Source organism: Haliotis rufescens, unplaced genomic scaffold, assembly GCF_023055435.1.
Source record: "Haliotis rufescens isolate VD_foot unplaced genomic scaffold, xgHalRufe1.0.p SCAF_1, whole genome shotgun sequence".
Lineage (NCBI taxonomy): Eukaryota > Metazoa > Mollusca > Gastropoda > Lepetellida > Haliotidae > Haliotis > Haliotis rufescens.
Genome location: NW_025963779.1, coordinates 47,887,495 through 47,906,373, shown reverse-complemented (window position 1 = coordinate 47,906,373; position 18,879 = coordinate 47,887,495). Strand labels below are relative to the sequence as shown.

General features: G+C 42.3%; 1 protein-coding gene across 4 annotated transcripts in view; it reads right to left on the bottom strand.

The window, feature by feature from the left end:
- LOC124136446 (ADAMTS-like protein 3) overlaps positions 1-18,879 on the bottom strand; it is a 73,149-nt gene that overhangs the window by 43,000 nt on the left and 11,270 nt on the right. The gene's annotated exons all lie outside the window — the stretch shown is intronic.

The window sequence follows — 18,879 nt, the reverse complement described above, 5'->3', positions numbered from 1 at the left end:
ACTTACAGCAATCTATTTTACACAAAATTAGTGACGTAATATTTCGTTTAAAAGTGGTCTTCAAAAATATGTAATCAGCAAGAATATACATTAAATAAATAACGTGGTATTGCATTTTACATGCATTAGTTTACATACATAACAACTATATGTATATCCATAATAACGACAAATATAGTTTCGAACTAGAATCTCCAGCGTGTCGAGTCTCAGCGAACCAAGTCTCCGGTATTACCGAACTGCATAACACCTTCCTAATACATATTGAAACGCTTACAGCTCAAAGATAAAATGTTATAAGAAGATATTTTCATCATCTTAAGTGGAAGAAGAAGACGAAAAAAAGCATCTCTGCATGTGGAGATATGGCGGGGAGCCAGGTGCACTCTGGCTGGTGCGACGTGCCGTGCCGTGGATAAGAGAGATCTCATGGAAAAAGATATGTACCCTTTCAAACGGGAAACAAAGACCTCATGTTTAGCAGTGTCTGGGCACATCGCGGTAACAAGTGTCATTCTTGTGTCAAATCCTCCCCGACTTAGAGTCACATCAAGTCGGATATTTGGTCGCCGAGATGAAATACTTTAAAAAGCTGTAACCACAGGGCACTTGACTCAGACGAGCAAAGGGCTACGACCCTCCTTGTGGCGGGTACCGTGAACAGACTAGATCTCGTTTCATGGACTGTGTAAACATACCCTCACGTCTCAGGGATTGTATTTTGGCACTGGGCGAAACAAGCGTCTCGTTCAGAGCTAATCTCCCGTCATAACGTGCACGTATCAATGAAGCCATTAAAGTTCCACAGCTGAGGGAACACGTGGTAAAGTCTGATCGGTATCAACCGTTTCTCACTGTTGGATATTATTCGGATTAAGGGTAATTTTCTTTAATCTTTTTTTTTCTGCCATCTTTCGAACTAGTTGTGGTAGAATATCCAACACAGCCACGGATCACGTTGTTATGTCATAGTAATATGTCTAATACAGCAACGGTGCACGTTGTTATGTCATAGTGATATGTCTAATACAGCAACGGTGCACGTTGTTTTGTCATAGTAATATGTCTAATACAGCAACGGTGCACGTTGTTGTGTCATAGTAATATGTCTAATACAGCAACGGTGCACGTTGTTATGTCATAGTAATATGTCTAATACAGCAACGATGCACGTTGTTGTGTTATAGTAATATGTCTAATACAGCAACGGTGCACGTTGTTATGTTATAGTAATATGTCTAATACAGCAACGGTGCACGTTGTTGTGTCATAGTAATATGTCTAATACAGCAACGGTGCACGTTGTTATGTCATAGTAATATGTCTCATACAGCAACGGTGCACGTTGTTGTGTTATAGTAATATGTCTAAAACAGCAACGGTGCACGTTGTTATGTCATAGTAATATGTCTAATACAGCAACGGTGCACTTTGTTGTGTCATAGTAATATGTCTAATACAGCAACGGTGCACGTTGTTATGTCATAGTAATATGTCTAATACAGCAACGGTGCACGTTGTTATGTCATAGTAATATGTCTAATACAGCAACGGTGCACGTTGTTATGTCATAGTAATATGTCTAATACAGCAACGGTGCGAGTTGTTATGTCATAGTAATATGTCCAATACAGCCACGGTGCACGTTGTTGTGTTATAGTAATATGTCCAATACAGCCACGGTGCTTTGTTATGTCATGGTAATATATCCAATACCATCTTCCCGAGGCAAGACTTTAAAAGTCCAGTTTCCACCCTTGCCGAACTAGGCTGGAATTACTGGGCTCGATCGTAGCGCCACCAGTGGCTATTACCAGTCATGTCCCTTCTAAGCCTCTACTATGGACCAATCAGATTCCACCTCTCGTATCACTTGCGTTTGCTTCACACAAAATGGTGGCGCCCGGTCAGTTAGATCTGATCGACAATCAAGATCTGTATTCTGATAAAACGGGTCTTACATCGCGAAATGCATCAAATCACGTGAGCAACTTTATTAAAAACATGAAAACATTTGGAAAATATCTGCTGACAACGAGTTGGCGGTGAACATGCTTTGCAAATCCTGCAATCGACCGAAATCTGTACGACAGTGTACGAACCGGATTTCGATTTCGGTGCGCGATTTTGATTGGACTATGCATAGACTCGTTAGTCCTGCCAAAATGTAACTCTATAATACTAGCCTAGTTCGGCAAGGGTGGAAACTGGACTTTTATAGTCAGTTAACTGATCCAATACAGGAACGATGCACGTTGTTATGTCATGGTAGTAGGTCCAATACAGTCACGGTGCACGTTGTTATGTCATGGTAGTATGTCCAATACAGTAACGATGCACGTTGTTATGCCATGGTAGTTGATCCAATACAATCACGGTGCACGTTGTTATGCCATGGTAGTATGTCCAATACAATAACGATGCACGTTGTTATGTCATGGTAGTATGTCCAATACAGCCACGGTGCTCGTTGTTACGCCATGGTAGTAGGTCCAATACAGTAACGATGCACGTTGTTATGCCATGGTAGTATGTCCAATACAGCCACGGTGCACGTTGTTATGCCATGGTAGCATGTTAAATACAATAACGATGCACGTTGTTATGTCATGGTAGTATGTCAAGTACAGTAACGATGCACTTTGTCATGTCATGGTAGTAGGTCCAATGCAGTAACGATGCACTTTGTGATGTCATGGTAGTATGTCCAATGCAGTAACGATGCACTTTGTGATGTCATGGTAGTATGTCCAAGACAGCCACGGTGCTCGTTGTTATGTCATGGTAGTATGTCCAATACAGTAACGATGCACGTTGTTATGCCATGGTAGTATGTCCAATACAGCCACGGTGCACGTTGTTATGCCATGGTAGCATGTTAAATACAATAACGATGCACGTTGTTATGTCATGGTAGTATGTCTAGTACAGTAACGATGCACGTTGTTATGTCATGGTAGCATGTTAAATACAATAACGATGCACGTTGTTATGTCATGGTAGTATGTCCAGTACAGTAACGATGCACGTTGTTATGCCATGGTAGCATGTTAAATACAATAACGATGCACGTTGTTATGTCATGGTAGTATGTCCAGTACAGTAACGATGCACGTTGTTATGCCATGGTAGTATGTCCAATACAGCCACGGTGCACGTTGTTATGCCATGGTAGCATGTTAAATACAATAACGATGCACGTTGTTATGTCATGGTAGTATGTCCAGTACAGTAACGATGCACGTTGTTATGTCATGGTAGTATGTCCAATGCAGTAACGATGCACTTTGTGATGTCATGGTAGTATGTCCAAGACAGCCACGGTGCTCGTTGTTATGTCATGGTAGTAGGTCCAATGCAGTAACGATGCACTTTGTCAAGTCATGGTAGTATGCCCAATGCAGTAACGATGCACTTTGTGATGTCATGGTAGTATGTCCAAGACAGCATGTGCTTAACCAAAACCAGTCTAAGAAAAGCCAGGACAATCAGTTCTATTTCAGCATGAGACAAACTATTTTTTGGAAAGGACATGCATCGGTATAATCCCACCTTTCATTTGTACTTACAACGCAAAATGCATAGATAAAACTGACTTCTACTGCAACCCGCGGCTGAGTTTTAAGCTAACACCGGCCAATTACCTTCGGTAAGCTCTGCTCTGGTCAATTAGGTTCACTCACACCCTCAGACACAAGGCTTACCTGTACAAATAAACACACTAGATAGTAAAGCCAGGATTTATTACAGTCACTTAGACATGCCAGGTAAAGTGGTAAGTCAAGTGGTCATGACATGCTCGAGGTAGAATATCGATTTGATATGAGAAGAGGCGACACCCACACCAACCAGTTCGTGGTACACAACACTGAATCCTAATGAATGAGTGAGTGAGTTAAATGTCTCTCTGATCTGCATTTCAGTGTCATTACAGTGTGTCAGGTCTCATTACAGTGTGTCAGGTCTCATTACAGTGTGTCAGGTCTCATTACAGTGTGTCAGGTCTCATTACAGTGTGTCAGGTCTCATCATAGTGTGTCGGGTCTCATTACAGTGTGTCAGGTATCATTACAGTGTGTCAGGTCTCATTACAGTGTGTCAGGTCTCATTACAGTGTGTCAGGTCTCATTACAGTGTGTCAGGTCTCATTACAGTGTGTCAGGTCTCATGACAGTGTGTCAGGTTTCATTACAGTGTGTCAGGTCTCATTACAGTGTGTCAGGTCTCATTACAGTGTGTCAGCTTTATGCGAGAGGAAGCCTGAAGTGACGCGGGTCCAAAACATTTTACCATTGAGGTGAAATACACCAGCAAGGACATTAAACTGATATACAAAGGATTGAGAGAATCTGAGATTCGAAGCTACAACCAGAGGATTCTGGCACGGCTGAGGTAAAATAGAGAAACAATACACTACATGTCACTGTATTAATGGGAGAAACATAGAGCGCCACTTTAGATTGTATAGGTGGAGATTTATGTTATTGCCTGTTCACTTGCAGGACGACTTGTTGGGGTTTCATATTTTGATAACCACAGAAAGGGGTCAACTAGCATACAGATTAAGGTAATACACCAATATGACCTGGTGACAATTGGAATTATATCTAGCCTACTGGTCGTGATGTCCATTTTAAGCTAATGGCATAACGCCATTCCATGCAATGCCAGCTTTTATATTTGATTAATGTTTCCAATAGCACATGTATGACAAGCTCTAATATACACAGACCCACCTCTCATTACACGAAGTAGGCCAAATTCCAGAATGTCACGTTTTATACATATAGGCCAATCGGGGGATATTTACCTTGGCCGGACATAATTCTCTCTTCTAGATATGTAAGATTTGTCGGTAAACGACTATAGCGTTCAGCTTGCTGAGGGGGGTGATGAGGGGCATTGCGGAACGCTCACGGGGGAACCCAATCACGGATACCATTACGGCTATTTGCCTGAGAGATTAGAGTCGTTTGACCCCAAATGACCCTGGTGTGGTCAACGCGCGGACAACGTACAACTGTGGTATATGTGGTCATGTACGGGAACTGGACAACAGGCCTATTGTTCCTGGTTTCATACCACATGATAGTCAAATTAAAACGGGATGTATGTCAATGACGAGTGCATATTTCTACGCAGGCTTGAGAACAAACAATCTGTATTCTATCCATCGCATTAAGAACATTACTTCAATATGCAACGTCGCGAAATAAATGATAGGAACGTACAGAGCCAGAAATTTGATAGATACGTTTAAAAGGCCATATAAGATTTAACACCGTATCTATCAAAATTCAACAAATCAAAAGAAAAGAAGTAAAAACACACCCGTAGAACACATATTGAGTATAGTTCCGATGGAAACCAATCCTATTGTGCAATACATAATATCCACACCGAAAAAAGCGGAACCTACTGACTGTCGACTTTGACAGGTGATAGGCGCATGTGGGACGCGCGGACCTCACTGAACACAATAACCATGGTGGCGATAGTACAGCCGTGACACATGACCCTTTTGTTGCTATGCAACTGTTACAACAAGTACATAACCGGAGACATAAAAAAATTGTAAACTAAGCGGCAAAAGAAAGTATAGGTTGGCAATTTGTGATTTTCCTAAAAACAGCGATAACAAGTGGAGTGGGTATTGGGAATATGACTGCCCAGGAACAGATACCAAAAAACACCTCACCCGAACGCGCCACCTTTGACGGCGCTCGTGCGGTGACCAAAAAATGGTGAAACAGGTTTCCCGCCTATGGCATAAACTGCACGTGTATGTTAGCTGTATAAATGCGTTCGTCTGCAGGGTATAACCACACGTGATGAAAGCACACAAAAGAAATGCCACGACTGTCACAGGAGCAGAGAGAGAAAGAGCCATCGGTATGGCCGAAATGGGGGAAGGTTTGCCAGAAGGTTTGGTTGTACACCATTGACAGTAGCCAGACTGATTCAACGGTATAGGCAGACAGGGAGGACACAGGACAGGCCAAGAACCGGACGACCCCGAGTGACAACACCACTGGAAGACGGTCAGATACGGCTCATTCACCTGCGAAACAGATTCGTAACGGCGACGGCAGCAACAGGTTTGGGACATCCAATTAGGCAACGTACAGTACTACGACGACTTCGTGCTGCTGGAATCCGAGCGTATCGTCCTTTCCGAGGAATGGTACTGACTGCTCAACTCACTGCCTGAGACTGCGATGGGCGAGGCAGGTTCAACACTGGCAAGTGAGAAATTGGCGTCGAATGCTGTTTACTGATGAGAGTCGGTTTAACTTATTTCGAAATGACGGCAGAGAACGAGTTTATCGACGCAGAGGGGAACGTTTGGTTCCGGCGTGTATTCGAGAGGTCCATCCATTCGGCGGGGGAGGTGTCATGGTGTGGGGCGGTATTTGTGGAGATCAGGAGACTGATTTGGTGATTATACAGGGAAACCTGAACGCCGTGAAGTACAGAGACCAAGTGTTGCAGCCAGTTGTGCTTCCGTTCTTACAAAACCAACAGCAGGGGATATTGTTTCAACACGACAATGCCAGGCCCCACACTGCAAGACTGACTCGGAACTTTCTAAACCAGCAGAACGTTGACGTTTTGCCCTGGCCTGCCCACTCACCCGATATGAATCCTATTGAAAATGTGTGGCATCATCTTGACAGACAGATTAGAGCACACCATCAGCCTCCCGTCAACAGACAGGAAATGCAGCAGGCCCTGAGAGACGAGTGGCAACGGATTCCAGTCCACGTCATCAGAAGACTGACGTCATCGATGAGGCGGCGTATCACAGCATGCATTGAGGCAGCTGGAGGTCATACACGTCATTGAAGGCAACTGTGTCGACAATGAACTTGTAGTGTATCTGACAATGTTTTGGTGACATTTGAAGACAACTTTTGAAAATGAAATTTCTTACCCCACCATTGTTTACCTTGAGCTTACATTACCTATGATCGCACAATTTAATTCAAACTGTGGTTTATCAATCATTTGTTACCCCTCCCTAGATTATCTTATAATTCACAACAAAACCTCTTCTTGTTATGTTTTTATCGATCATGGAACTCGACCTATACTTTATTTTGCCGCCCAGTTTCATTGACTAAAATTGACCTCCCCAGAAACCTGACAATGGGACTTTGGGTGAGCTTGGCTCGGGTGCATACAATAAAAGCTGTGCTTTGTTGACAATATCAGATAAACAAGTACAGCTTGTCTCGTGGATGTGATTTGTAACTGGCGCATTTTATAATGCCTCGACTTTATACAGATAAGATTATATCGGCGACGTCTCGTCACGTTAATTCTCACGAAACACAGGACAAAGCAATAAAGTATTGAGCCTCTTATCAGAACAATATGTCCGTAACACACCATAAATTGTCAGCTTGTCATTTCACATGCTTGTGTGTCTTTTTCTATACCTGTAACCATGGGAACACCTGTATGACGATTTTGAACAACTTCTGATGTGCTTCTGTGCTGGTGGTCTGTGTCTGTGGTACTGTGTAGCCGAAACTGAAGTTCCTGGCGTAGCACAGGCTGGGGATGCTCTCAAGCTCAATTCCTGAGCCTGAAATGCACCCTTATCCGTATCTGGAGATCTGATCCAAAGATGTGATAGCGTATTTACATTATGTGTTTAACGTGATGACCTGTGGAATCTCAGACTCGTTGCCAACTCCGATATCTATGTTATATTCGTTCTAAATTTCATTCTGCGCATGTCGGCAGACATCAGTCAGCATGTGATTGTGATATTGTTGAAGCCAACGGAGTTCCTTTGCCGCACGGCCGATGATCAGATTCAAAGGACAGGTAAATGCACGCTATAACGAGACACAGATAACGTCTCCTCCCGGTGCTCATGACGGCGTGGGGACAAGATCAGAGTTAAAATGATAAGAGATTTTAGTGAAATACTTTGCTGGTATTAGCTGCCAACAAAGAAGGACTGTGATATTGTTCAGATGAAATAAATTACGACATTAATCAAGACCTTTCTACCATTTCAACGCTGAACACAAACACTCCCAACATCATTCCTCAAAAGGGTGAGTAATTCCAGAATTTCGTGTATTCTCAACAACAAAACAATGTTCCCGTGCGAAGAACGGTAGCTTGAAAATGCTCAAAGAAGGGTATCATATTTGCTCGTGTGCGCAGTAGATCCACCAGATTACTTCAACACTCACAAAGGTGATAAATGACGGCAGTAAAGCCATTACAAGCTAACATTTTGACAAATTAGAAGTTTAACTGAAGGGGTATGTTTGACCATGCCAGTGTGGCATAGTTGTTAACCATAGCTACATATAGGGAGCTTTCAGGGCGCAGATAGTGTGAGCTCCAGAATAAACATAATGTCATGTATTGCCGATGGAGACGTCCTGTTCTAAGCAAATAATATACAGCGATATCGGTCCTGTGTAGGAAGGTACACATCGGTATATTGTCATTACTGTCCACATCATGGTCTTCTATTTCATCAAGATTTGACTATTGTGCGACAGCGCCTATACCTGAATCTGCAGGCATATTTTAAGCAATGAATGGGTACAGAAGAGATCGGTACAAAAGGTTAGTGTCCTGTACTATGGTCTCCTGATTGATGAGGATAATGATGGTGTACAGTGTCCAGGTGACGGATGTGAGCACATTGTAGTACATGCATGGCAGTCGTCAGGTGTTGAGGCTACGGGACCATGATGGTTCTTGTTCTACTTGTCAGTGTCTGACACGCGGTCTTCTATACCTTGAAGGTCAAGGTCAGTATCAACGTCTGCCTCGTATTGTCTGGACTGACGAGATGAAGCTTGTATGACGTTTTCACACTTTCCGAAACCGTTTGACACGAATCTTGGCTGGGTAAAGTGAGTTGTTCGGATCGGGGACAATTTGTGTGGTACACTAGGGTGATCTTTGTGTCCCAAATACGACTTACACTTGGTACAGTGTGAAAGGCACTGCCAGTTGAGAGTATACATGCCTAGTCCCAGTGTTTGTGCAGGCTTATTTATATCGTGAGGTGACATTATCCTGACCCACTTGAAACTTCAAAGGTTTCCACTAACCTCAGCCCCTTACTTCATTGTCAATACTTCATAGGGAATTAACCTGATCCAAGACTCCACGGTTCTGCTTGCATAGAGCTGGATCCGGTTAGAGGCACGTGCTTCTAATGTCAATCAACCACGGGAGTTTGACACTAGAGGGCGATACTGCGTAGAGGTCACGTGCCGACACCCAACATGGCGTAAAGTGACAACGGTAGGCATTATTAAGGTGACTACAGCCAACGATAGCACACCTAATTAACGTAAATTGAGACTCTCTTCGTGCTAACGACTGGGCCGGGATAGTATTTGACCGGTACAGAGCTACTGTTTATCTCCGCTGGAGACAGACTATCTCCCCTGACAAAGTCTCTATCTAAAGAGACACTTGAACCATCTAGTGAACAGGGGCATTGTATAATGAAGATGAAAACTGTCTATTGTGGAGACTTGTATTTTATCAGTAGTACTTGATGTCTCGAGGAGTGCCACTTACACCTGACGTCTCAATCGTGATGTTAGCGTGAAACGCCGTGATGTCGGAATAATAGCTGATAACGCTGAACGCATAGAGTGGCGACTTGTATCAAGTGTCTCTACGACAACAAGCCTAGCCGGATAAACAACATATTCTGCTCGCAAAGTTGGCGCTTCAGCATATGAAAATCCAAAAAGACAATGAAAATCGAAACTTTCACATAAAACAAGATACGAAACAGGCTTGGTGTAAATAGGTTTTTCGTATGAACTGTAAATGTGTCGTGTGAATCGAGTTGGTAAGATAGAAGAAAAGCTTCACAGTCCTTCTCCTTGTTGAGGTAGCGTTATGACCCATATTGCAGAGTTACCAGTACTTTATGTATATTTGGGTAATGGTAAAACATAATAATGGGCCTTAATGCAAGTAGCCCTACCTGCTGCACCATTCCGTCCAAAAACAGGAATTCGTAGCAATACAGAAACATATATTTTATTGACCCATGTATCCTTCGACGTGTTTACAGCTACGAATTCCTGTGGTATAAGTTAAATAATCAAAAGGTGGGTGTCCAAAGATGACACGTGGTGTGACATCCGCTAACAGCGGAAATTGTATGCATTGTGGGATCAACGGGTACTCTGTTTTAGCGGCGCGATGCAAGAAAGGCCCTTTGCCAGTCCGTATTCCATTTCAAAATACAACAGTATTTATTTAACATTTTCTTCATTCTCTACTGAATAAGATCACCCCTCTCTCCTAAATATATTTTGATTATAAACATCGGCACCGGTCTCCGCGCCATTTAAGCATACTTGGTGTTCATCCTTGTTGCAATATTTTGAGCTCAGTGTTTTGTAGAACAAGCTGTCTACGCTAACAAACATAACTGTGTGGTTTTAACACTCTGCACAAAAAAAACAGGTTCTTTATTCTCTGCGTTTAGTCGCCAACAAACTTGATCGTATTTAAAAGAACATTATTTTGTAAATGTTTAGTTTCTGCCATTCAGACTGGCACCCACTGCATAGTGCCCGGCACCTGTATCTTGACAAAGACGCCCAACAGTTTTAGCCGCACAAACGACGTAAACGACCACCTGTAACTGGACACTGGTTGAAAGAGGAAGCAATTGTGTTTATTATTGAGCGCTTTCCACCGGAACAAAGAACGGTGGCGTGGAAACCAGATAAATACACATGCTATATACACGCTGAGTGACAGTTTAGCACACAAAACATTCATATAAAAATATATCCATTTCACTGAAGAGGCGGAAATATGTAAATTGACAAGACAGGAACAAGTCGACTGACAGCTGGGAAGTCAAAGACAAAGAGAGATGCCAGTACCGTAAATATTCACTGCAGCTGCTTGGCTTTCCCAGGTCAAGGCTTATACCGTAATTGTTCATCTCCACGTACTTACTTGATACCGTATATGAATCCTACCCAACCAGATGGCATGTACATATGTTACAGCCAATTTCTATAATCAGGCAGTGTGTATATTGACTGATTCACTCAGGCAATGTACATATTGACTGAAAAAATGAGACTTGCTTTTATTCAGATTGACTGAGCATCCGTCTAACTAAGTATGAGGTCAAGCAACTGCTTTGACACTCAATGACGCGAACTGTGTGATAATATACGAGGAGTAACTGACAAATTCTGAACCTCACATAGAAAAGAAAGCACTTTGTTTCGCAGGGGTCAGTAACTTTTGGAAACTGAGAAACTTGAAGAACGTGCAGTGACCTAGTAGTTGCAGAAATAGGGCTTAACACCAAAAGCCATCCATACATACATGGAGGTGTGCAGCGGACAAAAACAGTGACATCCTTGATAGAAGCGACCCCCGTCCTGTAAGGCCTGTCACGTCAGCAACACCAATAATGATCAAGAGAATGCACGCTATTGTGATGACTGACGGGCGAATGACATTTCCCAGGACAGAGTACTTTCCAAGAAAGTATCATTTCATTGGGTTCCAAAGCTTCTGGAATCTGATAAGAAACGAACCAGGCCTAACACGTTTCATGATAATCGAGCTCTGTTTGAAGCTGACCCTTTCTTGCAACGATTTTTGACTATGGATGAAACATGGCTTCACCACTTCATGCCTAACAACAATCAAAATGGTGGAAGCATTTGACATCACATCCAACAAAGAAGACAAGACTCTCCCACCAGTTGAAAATTTATGACCCCCCTTTTCTGGGATGCCGCGGGTGTCATCAAGATGGACTATATCCAAAAGGCTAGACATTAAATGGAGCATATATCATGCAGCACTTTTGAGGCAATTGCGGGACCACGAATATCCCGAATCACCCCGAATCGGAAACTTTCGAAATTCGTGATGATTCGGCCCAAAATGCAAACTTTCGTGGCTAATCGAGTTGAAAAATATGAAGAATATGAAACATATACGAATTACAAGATTCATGTACGGATCATGCACGAATTGTAAGAATCACCTACGACTAAGTTACGAATATGCCGAATGTTGTTCTTACTTAATTCTTACATGATTCGTAGTTGACTCGGGACATTCGTGGCTGTTTCGGGATGTTTTCGGGTTGAGGACAAGACATTTTTGGAGCCACGAATCGCTAAGAATAGCCAAGTATGCAAAAGAATCGATTAGGAAGCTGTTACGGAACATAAGAATTAATTACGAATGGATTACGATACAGCCACGAAATTGTAATTCGGGGACTCTTCCATGAAAGTTTTTGACAAACAAAAACTTACTCGCCGATTCGACGAACTCCCGCGAACTGTACGAATGTTTGGGAATCAAGTAAGATTCATTTTAGAACTTCAAGAAATGATTGAGATTTATCTACGATCATGAAAAAAATCCTATTCGGGGTGATTCGGGATATTCGAGATCGTAGTGAAATGGGAGCATAGAGAAAGAGACGCGGGAAGCTGAGAAAAGCCGCGCGTTTCCATCAGGAATACGGCGCCAGTTCACAAATCAGTCACTGCCATGGCTATAATCCACGAATGTGCCTTTAAACACCTCAGTACCTACCATATTCACCTGACCTGGCACCAACTTACTTCTGTTTCCAAACATTAAGTAAGCTCTAGCGGGAACCCATTTCAACTCATAGCAATTGTATCATCATCTACATCAAAGTTTATTTGATTGGTTAACCACCCATATGTGCTTAAATTTGATAATTTGAACCGAGTTTATGTTACTATTATATTACCGTTATATGCAAACGGTTGATATGTAAACAGAACAGGTGTACAATGTTTAACATGATAATGACTATCACAAATACTCAACGTTAGGAAGTTTTCCGAAGGTGTTAACCCGAATTGTTTCTAGAGTAAAAGGTTATTCACCAAGTCCCTAGATATCACTGGAACCGAAATAAGAAACCTTTAGTTTTCAGTAGAGACTACGGTATGAAGATATGAACGAAAGGAATCCGATAAATACGCCATGATATTCAGGTAGGGAAAGGTGACGTGTCAGACATAACTAGAAGTTTATTCTGACAGAGCAAAATACATTTAAAAAGTCTGGATTAATTTGGCACCTGCTACAACGCTGACCCTTAGTCTGTCTTACAGACCCTGATACAAATATATATCAAATACAGCCCATGCAAGTCTATAATGTTTGGCAAGTCTAGATCACTGCAGTATCTGAAAATGAAGAGAGTCACTGGGCTCCTTTTTATTATATTTTTATTAAGATAACTAAACAACTGTTTTTTTATGTACGATATGTTCATTTCAGAGACTAGATTTTAGTCTACGCTGACCCTGTGCACTCCAAGACACTGGCACAAAGGCGGACAACATTTTAAGGAAAGCAGCGGAATGGATTTGCACTTTACACAGAGAGTGCTTAAAAAAAATACAGATGATTCCTGCCATGTTGTCTTTAACATTTGTTGAAAGAAATCACACGACCCTTAAAGTTGCAAAACACGTTCATAAATATGAAAACAGAACCAACCATTCAGGTTCTGACTTTTTTCTGACTCTGTTAGACATATGGGTAGTAAAAGACATGGTGAAGAACTATGTCCGAGACCTACGTTCGCTTTATATTCTTACCTAACCTGGTTACAATATAATAACCGTTCCCCGGAAACACCTGCATAAAAGACGTAGCCTGAAGTATGTACGGAGATTGAGGTGGTGTTGACTTATGTATGGAGTTTGAAGTGGGGTGGTGTTGACTTATGTATGGAGTTTGAAGTGGGTAGGTGCGACATGTATGGAGTTTGAAGAGGGGTGGGTATAGAGATTATTGGCTGTATTCACGTTGACTGAGGTGGTGTTGACTTATGTATGGAGTTTGAAGTGGGGTGGTGTTGACTTATGTATGGAGTTTGAAGTGGGGTGGTGTTGACTTATGTATTGAGTTTGAAGTGGGGTGGGTATAGAGATGACTGGCTGTATTCACGTTGACTGAGCTGGTGTTGACTTATGTATGGAGTTTGAAGTGGGGTGGTGTTGACTTATGTATGGAGTTTGAAGTGGGGTGGGTATAGATTACTGGCTGTATTCACGTGGACTGAGGTGGTGTTGACTTATGTATGGAGTTTGAAGTTGGGTGGGTATAGAGATTACTGGCTGTATTCACGTGGACTGAGGTGGTGCTGACTGATGTATGGACTGTGAAGTGGGGTGGTGTTGACTTATGTATGGAGTTTGAAGTGGGGTGGTTTTGACTTATGTATTGAGTTTGAAGTGGGGTGGGTATAGAGATTACTGGCTGTATTCACGTTGACTGAGGTGGTGTTGACTTATGTATGGAGTTTGAAGTGGGGTGGTGTTAACTTATGTATGGAGTTTGAAGTGGGGTGGTGTTAACTTATGTATGGAGTTTGAAGTGGGGTGGGTATAGACTACTGGCTGTATTCACGTGGACTGAGGTGGTGTTGATTCATGTATGGAGTTTGAAGTTGGGTAGGTATAGAGATTACTGGCTGTATTCACGTGGGCTGGGGTGGTGTTGACTTATGTATGGAGGTTTGAAGAGGGGTGGGTATAGAGATTACTGGCTATATTCAAGTGGGCTGAGGTGGTGTTGACTTATGTATGGAGGTTTGAAGTTGGGAGGGTATAGAAATTACTAGCTATATTCACGTGGGCTGTGGTGGTGTTGACTTATGTATGGAGTTTGAAGAGGGATGGTGTTGACTTATGTATGGAGTTTGAAGTGGGGTGGGTATAGAGATTACTGGCTATATTCACGCGGGCTGAGGTGGTGTTGACTTATGTATGGAGTTTGAAGTTGGGAGGGTATAGAGATTACTAGCTATATTCACGTGGGCTGTGGTGGTGTTGACTTATGTATGGAGTTTGAAGAGGGGTGGTGTTGACTTATGTATGGAGTTTGAAGTGGGGTGGGTATAGAGATTACTGGCTGTATTCACGTGGACTGAGGTGGTGTTAACTTATGTATGGAGTTTGAAGTGGGATGGTGTTGACTTATGTATGGAGTTTGAAGTGGGGTGGTGTTGACTTATGTATGGAGTTTGAAGTGGGGTGGGTATAGAGATTACTGGCTGTATTCACGTGGACTGAGCTGGTGTTGACTTATGTATGGAGTTTGAAGAGGGGTGTTGTGACATGTATGGAGTTTGAAGTGGGTCGGTGTTGACTTATGTATGGAGTTGAAGTGGGATGGTGTTGACTTATGTATGGAGCTTGAAGTGGGGTGGGTATAGAGATTACTGGCTGTATTCACGTGGACTGAGGTGGTGTTGACTTATGTATGGAGTGTGAAGAGGGGTGGGTATAGAGATTACTGGCTGTATTCACGTGGACTGAGATGGTGTTAACTCATGTATGGAGTTTGAAGTGGGGTGGTGTTGACTTATGTATGGAGTTTGAAGTAGGGTGGGTATAGAGATTACTGGCTGTATTCACGTGGACTGAGGTGGTGTTGACTTATGTATGGAGTTTGAAGTTGGGTTGGTATAGAGATTACTGGCTGTATTCACGTGGACTGAGGTGGTGTTGACTTATGTATGGAGTTTGAAGAGGGGTGAGTATAGAGATTACTGGCTGTATTCACGTGGACTGAGATGGTGTTAACTTATGTATGGAGTTTGAAGTGGGGTGGTGTTGACTTATGTATGGAGTTTGAAGTGGGGTGGTGTTGACTTATGTATGGAGTTTGAAGTGGGGTGGTGTTGACTTATGTATGGAGTTTGAAGTGGGGTGGGTATAGAGATTACTGGCTGTGTTCACGTGGACTGAGGTGGTGTTGGCTTATGTATGGAGTTTGAAGTTGGGTGGGTATAGAGATTACTGGCTGTATTCACGTGGACTGAGGTGGTGTTGACTTATGTATGGAGTTTGAAGTTGGGTTGGTATAGAGATTACTGGCTGTATTCACGTGGACTGAGGTGGTGTTGACTTATGTATGGAGTTTGAAGAGGGGTGAGTATAGAGATTACTGGCTGTATTCACGTGGACTGAGATGGTGTTAACTTATGTATGGAGTTTGAAGTGGGGTGGTGTTGACTTATGTATGGAGTTTGAAGTGGGGTGGTGTTGACTTATGTATGGAGTTTGAAGTGGGGTGGTGTTGACTTATGTATGGAGTTTGAAGTGGGGTGGGTATAGAGATTACTGGCTGTGTTCACGTGGACTGAGGTGGTGTTGGCTTATGTATGGAGTTTGAAGTTGGGTGGGTATAGAGATTACTGGCTGTATTCACGTGGACTGAGGTGGTGTTGACTTATGTATGGAGTTTGAAGAGGGGTGCTGCGACATGTATGGAGTTTGAAGAGGGTTTGTGTGACATGTATGGAGTTTGAAGTGGGTTAGGGTACTGGGTACTTTGGGGAAGTTGGCGGTGAACCTTGAGTAAGCTGTAATCTAAGTCGCGAACAAACACTGGCCATTATAGCACATATACTGGCTGTTCATTGGCCTGAGAGAAGTTTGCTCATGGACCTGACTAACGTCGTGTCTCTGAAATGAACATATTTAACGAATTGAAACAAAGCCAGGTGTTAAATATATCTGAATATACAATAATAAAACGGAGACAAGAGACTTTCCTTATTTTCATAAAACTGGAGTCATATTGGCTTGCCAGGGCTGTATTGAATATATTTGTTTCAGGGTCTGTATGACAGACTACTCATAGACTAGCGAGAGACTATACCTTCGTGATGTCGGTCTCGCCAAGTAAATAGTAAGGTCATATATTAAACAGTAGATGCATTTATACAGAAAGGATTTGTATCTGTTTGTTTGATCACAGACAATGGTCGTTTGGCCTTCAAAGACATGCAAACATGTTTCAATTCATATATTCTTCATCAAGCAAGAATTCATGGTTTTCTGAAAGCGAAGTTGACAATCGTGTTGTTTGTGAGCGGATTTCCATGTGGACTGGATAAATAGTTTCCTGAAGTCATGAATCGTACCTCATACTGTATCGTATATATAATAAGAAAGGCCAATATTCCATAGATATTTTTTTATGAAAGAGTCATTAATGAAAACAATAGAAATTCTGTGTTAAAAACAGCAGTTTCTTTTTATTATAATAAGCGAAAGTAAACTATTTCTCGCATTACAATAAGGGATTTCGATGATTATGTGTTCCTGTTCTAAACTGAAAAGAGGACGCCACGAAGGCATGTCAGTACTACAGGTCTAAATCATCCTATAAATACAAATGTCATAATATAGACGTTACTGTCCTGATCTGTAAATTACAACACCCCACTTGTGTAAATGACAGGTCTGGTCCCCTAGCCGGTCTGAGTATGGTGAACTCGCCACTCTGATTGCGCGGGGCCGGAACCTCTTGTTCTCAATCTTTCGCTGGAAATGATAAATCCCTGACCTGTACATTCACCTTTCGCCACTGCTGATAAAGTCCCGGCCCGAACATTTAGTGGCCCGCACTACCCCGCGACAGACACAAACTTAAATATTTGTTCATGTCAAGCAGGGGAAAAGCTCCCCAACCCCTGGGGGCGGGTGGAGACTAATGACAGCTGTGGGTTAGTGGGTATCGGGAGGGGAGGTCAAGAGGGAGGCGGGGGCGAGGCTGAGGCTGAGGGTACTGCAGACAAAAGTAGTACATACTATAACATGTTTCAGAGATTGAGTGATGAACAGTGTGAAGATGTATCAACAGAGACATCGGATAGAAGAACGTCTCAGGAGGTGTGCCTGTATGACAATATTTAACAAAAACTCCTGGGTTACAAATTGATGTCCTAAGATCTGGATCTAGCAAACCGTGTGTAAGCGAGTGTGAGTAAAACTGTTGCAATGTGACCATGTAATTACATGTATAATGCAAATCCAAAATATAGAAGCTATCAAGACACATGGCGATGCAATCAGATGTGATCCTGGCTAGCTTTGTAACATGACTGGCGACAGGAATATATTTAACATTGTGAATATCCTGGGTAAAACTTTACGTACCTACCCAACACAGACTGTAACACCACTTTCGTGTGTAAATCTACCATATCTATTTAGTCATGCTGATGGTTGTGTTTGTAAGAACAAACTGACAACCTGTGCCTGGCTCCTAGTACTAAAGCCTACATGAATCTGTCCGGTTGATCCGCTGTTGTATCTCCTTCTTGCAAACGGCAGCCATGTGGTGAAGTGAGGAATATACCGTACACTCGACAACTTATTGGTGTATTATCATAATATCACATGTCTGTACCGGACTCCGCGAGCTGCGCCGTGCCGGTGCTTTATTTAGTCGCAAAGGGCTGACTTAGCCAGTGTCGACTGAACTTTATAACCTGAACTGGCACATCGCTACAACTTGCCAACGGCTTTAGTTAGGTCAGTACAAACCGGTAGGTTTATCCATCATGTCGCCAATATACTGGGGCAATAATTTGATTGCGTAAGAATCTGATATACTTTAAAGGTTCTCAGTTTCAATGAATCAGATTGCAAGGATCGTTTTGAAAATGGTGCTGCAGCCTGCTAAATCTCCTATTTTAGTTCAGAAAATACTCTGATGAAATAGGATCGACGAAAAGCGACAAGGTGGCTTATTTCTTGATATCGAATCAATTTGTTATGTTGAAAATGTTACTTATGATATATATATAACAGTCAATGTTTCTGATGGTGAGGATTAAGTGAAGCTACGGAGTACGATTTAATTCATTATCTATGACAAGTATTCTCCAACCTTACAAGCCTCTACTGTACAACGTTGTCTGTCTTTGGACGATACTAAGTAACCCTTTTACATGGTACTGTCATGACACATTTTAACACTATTTATGCTATCGCTTTTTCTAGGTTGGAGGAGCTACACAACACATGTGTAACA